At 49.3% G+C, this 9,398-nt stretch overlaps 1 pseudogene; it reads left to right on the forward strand.

Moving 5' to 3' along the window:
- Nucleotides 1-8,960, forward strand: part of LOC103745366 — a 13,518-nt pseudogene extending 4,558 nt beyond the window's left edge.
- Nucleotides 8,961-9,398: the final 438 nt, after the last annotated feature.

Genomic DNA, 9,398 nt, shown 5'->3' on the forward strand with positions numbered 1-9,398 from the left:
TTCCCAGCACCCACATGATGGCTAACAACCATCTGTAACTTCAGTTCCAGGGGATCCAACACCCTCTTCTGACCTCCACAGGCATTGTATGACATGGATGCACTTATACACATATATAGGCAATACACTTATACACATAAAATAATAAATAAAACATTTTTAAATGCTCCAATCCACCGTGGTCCCCAGCACTACCCTGCGCTCACCGTAGCCTGTGCTTCTCCCACAGGAGTTGGTGGCCTGGGTGACAGTGGGCTTCCTACACATCCTGGATTATGAAGATGCCCCCACCATGACCACAGCTGGGAACTCTGTGGGCTTCTTGCTGCAGCCCTTCAACATCTTCCATAGCATCCAGAGACAGCCAGGTACAACAAACACTACTACATCAGACACTGGCAGACAAGGCCAGCCTGATGCTCCTCCTCTCAGCTACAATCCTGTGTGAAGACTCCAGCCCCAGCTCCTGTCTAATAACCCCAGAACCCAGGGGCCAACAATAAATGCTTCACCTTCCACCCATTGCACTGTCTCTTAGAGCTCTGACGAGTTTGGTGCTGTTTTCAGATGGGTGACTGTGGGCAATAGCCCACCCCAAAAATATCTCCACGACCAGGGCAAAGGAAGCCTGCTGGGATGAGGACTTCTCTCCTCAGGTGGGTTTTTCAATATCTGAGGCTTTCTGATCCCTCTCAAGGAGGCTATAGGGGAACTGCCCCACCTCAGTGTTGGGTGTGTGGAAGGAAGCTGCTACAGGAAAATCTAACAAAATTACCAGCACCTTCGGCCTTTAGCCATTCTTCCAGCATCTGAGGTTACCCCAAGAGCTCTCTGCAGACACCTGAAAAACACATGTGTACGCTGATTCGCTGAAGTACTGTCTATATCAATAGAGGTCTGGAGACGACCAACTTTCCATCTGCAGAGAACAAGAGTTCAATATACTAGGGCACAGCTGCACTGCAGTGGCAGGTGACGAGAAGAGGATGAGGCAGAACAGTCTGTGGGCCGTAAGGGAAGCTTCACGTGGTGTGTTGAGTGGGAGAAGAAAGTGCCTGAAACTAAGAAGTGTCACATGCTAACTTTGTGAAGAACGGACAAAGATTAAAATCCACTTTTCTGGAAGTAGAGGGTAGAAGACACACAGATGCCCTCAGAAGGCTGAAAAGGGCAGGGAGACTGTTTTCCCCCCTTGGGAACACAGCCCCGAAGAACTCCAGAATGTGGGCCGGGACAACAGTTTGTCAGTGAAGACTTTAACACGCAAGCATGGGGACCTGAGTTCAGATCTCCACCACCCACGTGCCCCTGGGCACAGCAGCCCAAGCCTGTAATTCCAGCATTGAACTTTCAGGGGTCAGAGACAGGGGAATCCCTGGAGCTCGATGGACAGCCAATGTAGAAAAATGAATGAGTTCAGTGAGAGACCCTGAAGGCTCTCAGAAATAAGGTGGACGGTGAGTGATGCGTACAGACAATATTGAACTCTGCCCTCCTTGTGCACACACATGCACACATGTGCATTGGCAACTACACATACACATACACACACATAAAAACACATGCACACATATACAAATGCAAAAAAGGAAAAAAAATGAACAAACAAAAAAGAGGCCCAGAACTGAGGAGGCGTTACCCAAGGTGTGTGGACATTGCTTAGAGCAACCCCAAGATCTAAGGGGTGGCTGTCAAATTCCCTACCCTAGGCTTGTGGACAGAGGAAAACAGAGAAGCAAACACAGGAGAACATAACCTGGTGACTCCTAGAGCTTTCACCAGTGCCAACTGCCAGCCAGGACCCCTAGCAGGAAGCCAGGAGCAGGAGAGAATCACGAAATCCTAGGGGCAGCAGAGGCCAAGGGCCCAGTACAACCAACGCCATCCTTGTCTTCCTCCACAAAGGAAAAGTAGTGATGGGCTCAGGTGAACATTCCAGGGGAGTTTACAAGAGAGTCAGAGGGTAGCAGCTCCTGTGGACACTGTGCTGTGTGTGTGTGTGTCTGTGTGTCTGTGTGTGTGTCTGTGTGGGTGTGTCTGTGTGTGTGTCTATGTGTGTGTCTATGTGTGTGTGTGTCTATGTGTGTGTCTATGTGTGTGTGTATGTGTGTGTATGTGTGTGTGTGTCTGTGTGTGTATATGTGTGTGTGTCTATGTGTTTGTGTGTGTGTCTGTGTGTCTGTGTGTGTGTGTCTGTGTGTCTGTGTCTGTGTGTGTATGTGTGTGTGTGTCTGTGTGTGTATGTGTGTGTGTGTCTGTGTGTGTTTGTGTGTGTATGTGTGTGTATGTGTGTGTGTCTATGTGTGTGTGTCTGTGTGTGTGTCTATGTGTGTGTTTATGTGTGTATGTGTGTGTGTCTGTGTGTGTGTCTATGTGTGTGTGTGTCTGTGTGTCTGTGTGTGTCTGTGTGTGTGTCTATGTGTGTGTGTCTGTGTGTGTGTATGTGTGTGTCTGTGTGTCTGTGTATCTGTGTCGGTGTACATATGTGTGTGCATCTGTGTTTGTGTGATTCCTATTTCCCCACTCACACTCAGCGTGGCTGGAGGACTGAGAACCGCCCCTCAGTTTCTCTTGTTGCTTTCTGAGCTATCTGTCCATGCTACGCCTGCACGCCTGCAGAGGGGGTTCAGTGGTACCTATGGAGTGAGACCAATGGTGTACCAGACCAGAGCACACAGGTATGTTCCAGTGGGACACTGACAAGGATGCGGGGAAAGAGAGAGAAGCCATGGTGATAAGGCAGGAGAAATGAAGACACGGGGGCTGGAAGAACCAGCACCCAGAGCAAGAAGCAGAAGACTCCTTCAGGGCACTATGGAGTGACAGAAGAGGGCTCACTCGGTGAGGAGGGGTTGCAGGGAGTGGAAATGTCTCCTGTCTGTAGCAGGGAGGGTCACTGACAGCTAGCTCTCCCTTGCCATGGGTCCACTGCCATCCCCCAATCATAGGTTGTCCACATTAATTAATAAGAGTAGTCCTAAACCTATTACTGCTTCTTCCTTCTGGGCAGAGCAGAAATACATCAGGGGAATAGGAGACTGGGAAGCAAGTAGCCAGCCACGAAGGACATGAAGGCACCAGAAATGCACTGTCTATTGTAGAATTCAGGTCCTGACTTCCAGAAACACAGCAGAAGTTCAGTGGCTAGCATTCAGGGAGGGAGGAACGGGGGAGCTTAGGGCTTTGGGGATAGTGAACATGGCCTGACACTGCAGTGGCAGGTGTCTGTCATTCATACTTGTCAGGATCCCCTGGAACTAGAGTTAAGGACAGTTCATAGCCGCCATGTGGGTGCTGGGAATCGAACCCAGGTCCTCTGCAAGAGCAGTCAGTGATCTTAACCGTTGAGCCATCTCTCCAGCCCCAGATGTATTTTTTTTTTTTTTGGTCTTTTTTTGAGACAGGGTCTCCCTGTAGACCCAGCTGTCCTGGAACTCACTGTGTTGACCAGGCTGGCCTTGAACTCACAGACATCCGCCTGCCTCTGCCTCCCAAGTGCTGGTATTAAAGGCATGTGCCACCATGTCCGGTATGTGTGTGGACGCCCATGGAGGCCAGAGACATCTGCTGCTCCAGTAGCTGGAGTTACAGGCTATGAGCTGCCCAACATGGGTGCTGGGAACTGAACTTGGGCCTTCTGCAATGTCAGTAACCATGTTCTTAATCACTGAGCCATCTCTAAGCCCCTTGGCTATCTTCCCATGTCCATACATGTGCACAAAACCCAATGTACACCAGTCCACACACTAAAACACACACACACACACACACACACACACGCACGCACGCACGCACGCACGCACACACACACACACACGTACTCTGAAGAAATGAAATCCAGGTTGTTATTTTAAAAATAAAAATTTAAAAAGTCTGGCCAAAATTAAGTAGAACTGTGTTTGTCTCATGTCCTCCTACTGACCCTAGGTCCACCCAGAACCCTCGTCTCACTCCCGTTGTCAGGATCAACTGTGAAAGCATAAGGTCATGTGAATCTAGGAGCTTGTTCCCTAACACCTTAGGGCCAAGATGGGGCCAGGAGAGGGAACTCTCAGAGTAGGCCATTTCCATGGAGCCAAACAAACGTGAGCTTACACAGGCGGGAGGATGGACAGTGCAGGGAACGTCTCGGACAGTCTTCTCCCAAAGAATTCTGATCAGGGGAACCAAAGGCAAGGAACAGCCTACAACAGAGAGCAAGGTCTTCTCAGAGTCTGTCTGCCCACTCACAGCACAGGCTACAAGCCAGGACTCTGGGCCTCACCCGAGCCTCCAAAAGTGAGGAGCTCAGCGAGATACCTAGAGGATGCTGCTCTCCAAAGAGGCTTCCAGAGTCAGTCAGAGGTGCAAGGAGGCTCCTCTGTAGAGAAATACCGTATGGAAAGGCTTCCTACTGGGGCCCAACAACATCAAGGTCAGGTTATAATCTAGAGACACCAGAGCTGGTAGTGTGACAGCAACCAGCATGTGTGCAAAAGTCAAGGTCTCCCAGGAACTCTGCACACAGCAAAGTCTGGCAGGCAGTCCCACTCTCCGGCATAAGGGAGGACAGAGCGGCATGTACCAAGATTGAGCAGCATCACAAGCAACCCTGCTCTGGACACACACACACACACACACACACACACACACACACACACACACGCAGTACTTTACTGGTGGCTTGGGGACAGAATTAGACTATGAAGACCCTGACCAAGCTATCTTCCAAATAGGAAAGGAGGACGGCATCTCCTGACTCACCACCTGGGGTGACCTCACAGAGGCCCTCCTACAGCCTTGATTACATGGAAATCCTGACTTGAACACCCTGTGGGGTGGTTAGAGATAGTGGACAGGCTGTCTCCATCTTCACCTTAAACCTAGACTCAGTCCAGCCAGTCTAGAGTGCTCAGAACCTCCCACATCCAGGAGTACAGACTGTATCATCAGGGTTCACCTTAAAAAGAAGCTGACATTCTGTGCTTCTGGAAGCCTGCCATTGCCCCAAACACTTTGTGTTTACTGCGAAGTTTTCATCTCCCAACAACCCTAGGGAGGTCATGCTGCTGTTATTTTCCATTTCACGGTTGAGACAGTGTAGACTAAGCAACATGGCCAAGGTGACATTGCTGGTCCTTGGTTACATCATTTCCCAGGACTCACACCCAGGCAGCTTCACCCAGGAGCGTACACTTTGAACATCAATACACAATTTTAAAATATGGTCTTCTAAAGGGTGATTTGGTGCATTAGAGAGGTGGTTTTGCTCTCAGTACAACCCTCTGCCCCACCAGGACACAGGCATATTATAGGCCTTGAGGCCCAAGCCTTTGGCCGCTGTGGCTCATGGCGCCCCTAGCTGATGAAGGTTCCCCCACTGAAATAACCCACAGTAAAGGGATAAACGTAGAAATATTTATAGGTAAGAGAGACTATAAGAGATTTACAGATAAGGGAGGCAATCTGTTAATGCACACACAGGGGCTTGGACAGTGTTGGAAGCACAGGGTGATGCTCCCAGACCTAAGCTTGTGGCTTCAGCCAAGGGGAGGAAAGGAAACTCAGCCAGTAGGAAAGTGACCGGGCATAAGAACCAGGTTCTCGGAGCTAGAGATGACTCTGTGATCAAGAGCACTGGCTGCTCTTGCAGAGGACCCAGGTTTGATTCCCAGCACCCACATGGCAGTTAACAACCATCAGTAACTCCAGTTCCAGGAGAATCTGACACCCTCTTCTGACCTCCATGGGCATTGCATAGCACAGGTGCACTTACGTACAGGCAAGCAATACACTCATACACATAAAATAAAAATTAAAAAAAAGAATCAGGTTCTTTGAGATGCTAGCTAGGAAAGGAAAAAACTAAGTCCTCTTTCCTCTACTGAGTTCCAGAACCATGGGACTGGTGCTCCACAGTGCTATGTGGAAGACCATTTTCTGCACCCCACTGGGCTAGAGATCCTTGTGGATCGTGGGAGCGCAAACATCCAGCCCTGGAGAGTGGAAGGGGTCTGGTAAAACAGCAAGTTCTACAGCCCAGACGAACTGGCCCAGAAATACGCAGATTAGAGATGTGGTAATCCTAGCTAATCCATCCTCTGAAAGCAGACGGGAAAACACTGTTCTCTTCTTACATGCCCTGGGGCACTTCCCTGGGTCCATCACTGTGGCCAGCCCCTGCACGGTCCAGTCCCACCTTCCCCATGGCAACCAAGAGGACAAGACTCTTCCATGAGGCAGGAGGGTCTCCTTCCAGCCGAACTCCTTTTGTGAGCTGCATTTCTTTAATGTGTCCTTCTGGAGTAAACACTTTATATGTGAAGTCAGTGTGCAAGAGGTTGTGGCACTGTATGGAAAACACACATCTTCATGTATGCAGACCCAAGTGTACGGATATGAACTGGGGCATGGTAGTGTCACTTGTGACTTGGCCCCTGCTATGGACTGACTGAACACAGCCACCTTCCTAGTCACCATTCACTACTACCATAGTGACAAACCCATCCTCGGTCCCTGAGCACTCTGCATTTTTGAAGATATACACATGAGTGCCCCTTCTGCAACACTTAACTCCAAGTTTAGAAGTGACTTCAACTTCCATGCAGGACTGAAAGGTGCTTTGGACCACCTCAACAGTCTACAATTACGATTTCATCTAGGACATCATCTTCTGCCCTAACTGGGTGAAGGAGACCAAGATGCATAGCGTTGGCTGTGTGCACACCACCTTTTACACCTCTGAAGAGCTGTAGCACAGCACTCACCTGCACACCAACCTCCTTGACACCATCCACACCCACCTAGTGTGTTACCATATTGGCCTAGACATGGCAGGTGTACTAGAAACCAGACTTTCCCAGTCACTCAACTGCTACCCACTGATAACTTCACAGGACACAGGACTAAGGTTCCCTGGCATAAAATCAGGTGTATCCATTCAGCTTTTGTCCATGCAAAATAAAACATTATGCACCACTGAAAACTAACGACAGTGAAAGGTACCCTAGGGTTACTCCACACGTGTGGTCTGCATCTGCCTTTGCTTGAGGCCAAAATGAATGGAGCACATATGGCAGGGAAGAGGTAAGTACCCAGGAAAGATCACCATCTAGCACTTAGAGACTGAGTGTAGTACCGTGTGGGAATATCCAGGGTGTTTCTTGGATAAATGATGCCACCTCAGAAGACAGTGTAGATTTGAATTTTTAAAACCCTATAACATTTGTCTAGTTATGCCAGAGATAGGGTTTTCTCTAGGATCTATGACCTCTTATTTGTCTATATTTACACTGCTACCCATGAGCCCCCTCCCACTGAGAGACTTCAAGTCCAGTTAGGTAGCTGTTGATGACCCCCTAGATAACAGTGCCACCACCACACCAATAGAGGTAGTTTGCTGTGCCGGTCCCTGTGGTTATTAGGCTTTAGAACTGTCCTCATAATTAAGCTCAAATATTAATTATCATTATTAAAATTAAGTAAATGATATAGTTCTTGTCTTTATTTGATAATAAAAATAAGATGTTGCTTTGGTGATATAAAAATCTGACTTGTTAAATAAACCTTTTAATTTAAAAAAATTCTGTAACAGAATAAGGCCACCAGGACCAGGTAGCTGGCTTCTGCCCACTCTGCCCTACTTTGCCTATTGACCCAGAGTGCACGGACCTGCAGAAACACGGCTGCCCCTTCTCCAAGTATGAAACCACAGCACAAAGGCTCTCCAAAGAATAGCCTAGGATGACCCCAAAACTGTTCAGAGTTGCCATGGCTGACCCATGAGCTGTCCTCTAGCATCACCCAGCCCCTGGGGCCTGAGATACCACCTGATCCAGTCCACATTCGAGCAGACACAGCACTCCTAGGAGCACCAATCAGCTTTCTGCTTCAGACTCTGCCAAGTACCTGATCTTCAGCAGCTCCAAAGAGAATCCCTGGGGCCACAGGCATAGCTACCGCCTGCAGATCCACTTCAGGGCTGAGCAGGTGCTGCCTCCAGGCTGGCTGGAGGAACAGGCTGTCACCTGAGCCAGGTGATGAGATCTAGGGAGTCTGGGGAGGAGGAGCAAGAATTCCCCCTGGTGACTGTGTCTGTGCTTCTGTCCTCCAGGCTCTGTATCTGTGTGTCTTGGTGTGCATCCTCATGCACCCAGAGAGGCATTCACAGAACTCCTGGCCCTTTGATTGAGATGGGCAGTCTTGCAGGCTCTCGGGAAATAATAATTCTAGGGAAGAAACCACCTCCCCATCCTTGGTCCTGAGGATGCTCCCCTGGGAGAGGCTCAGAAGCAACCCCAGTGGCCTCTTCTGGACCTGCAAGTACCCCTTGGCGGTGACCAAGTACTATGGGTCTGAGCACTTCCGCAACATCTGCAACAGGAATGACCCCTGGGACTCCCTCATGGTCTTTGAGGATTTCCTTCAGAACAATGAGAACACTGGTACTGGACCAGTCACCACTGCCCACCTCTGGTCTTGTCATTAGACTCTACCTCAACCTTTTCTGGTCCTGGGAGTGTGGCCTGCTGGGTGAAGATCAATTTCAGAAGCCATGACAGACATTCTTCTCTCTTTTAAATGGAACTAAAAGCATCTCAGGAAGTTTGTAGACAAGTCTAAAAAATGCCCCAAGTCAGAGTGCCCTCAAGTGGTCAGTCTCAGCACTGCCCTGTCCACTGAAGCCTGTGTCTCTCCCATAGGATTTGGTGTCTTAGATGACAGTGGGATTCCTGCACATCTCCCATTCTGAGAATGTCCCCAGTCATGGCCACACCTGGAAACTCTGTGGGCTTCCAGGCCCCTCAACTTCTTCCCAGAGGATCTGTCTGTGGCAACTTAGACACACTGTGGTCTTGTGGCCTCAGAATAAATATCACAACCGTGTCCAGCACTGAATGGCTGAATACAGGATCTGCCTGAGGTCACTACCTTTCAGCTACAATGGGACATACACTTTGTCCCCAAACTCTGCTGAATAACTCCAAACCAACAAGGGCAGACCATAAACCACTTGATTTCCGCCATTGCATGCTGCTTCTTAGAGCTGGGGAAGGGCACAGGCCACATACACAGATGGGTGGCCCTGGTCTCCACTCGTGTTTCTGTAATGTACATCCAAAAGACCTCCAGGACCAGATATTGTAGAGCCCTGAACTCCCAGCACACCAGCCATCCTCTTCATGGGAGTAGCTGTGACTTCTTGCAAGAGATTGTCAGGCTTATTACCTGTTGGTGTTCCCTCTTCCCTGTTGGTTGGAAGGGGACAGGGCAAGTCACTGGTCTCACATGAGATTCCAGACACTCCCTCCCATACCTTCCAACCATGTATAATTCTGCCCTAATTGCACTTGGCCTCATGGTCTCGGGAGGTGCTAGATTATAGTGTGTGTGGATGGTTAACTGGAGAGGGAAACGCC

Source organism: Nannospalax galili, unplaced genomic scaffold, assembly GCF_000622305.1.
Source record: "Nannospalax galili isolate Female #2095 unplaced genomic scaffold, S.galili_v1.0 scaffold302, whole genome shotgun sequence".
NCBI classification, from domain to species: domain Eukaryota; kingdom Metazoa; phylum Chordata; class Mammalia; order Rodentia; family Spalacidae; genus Nannospalax; species Nannospalax galili.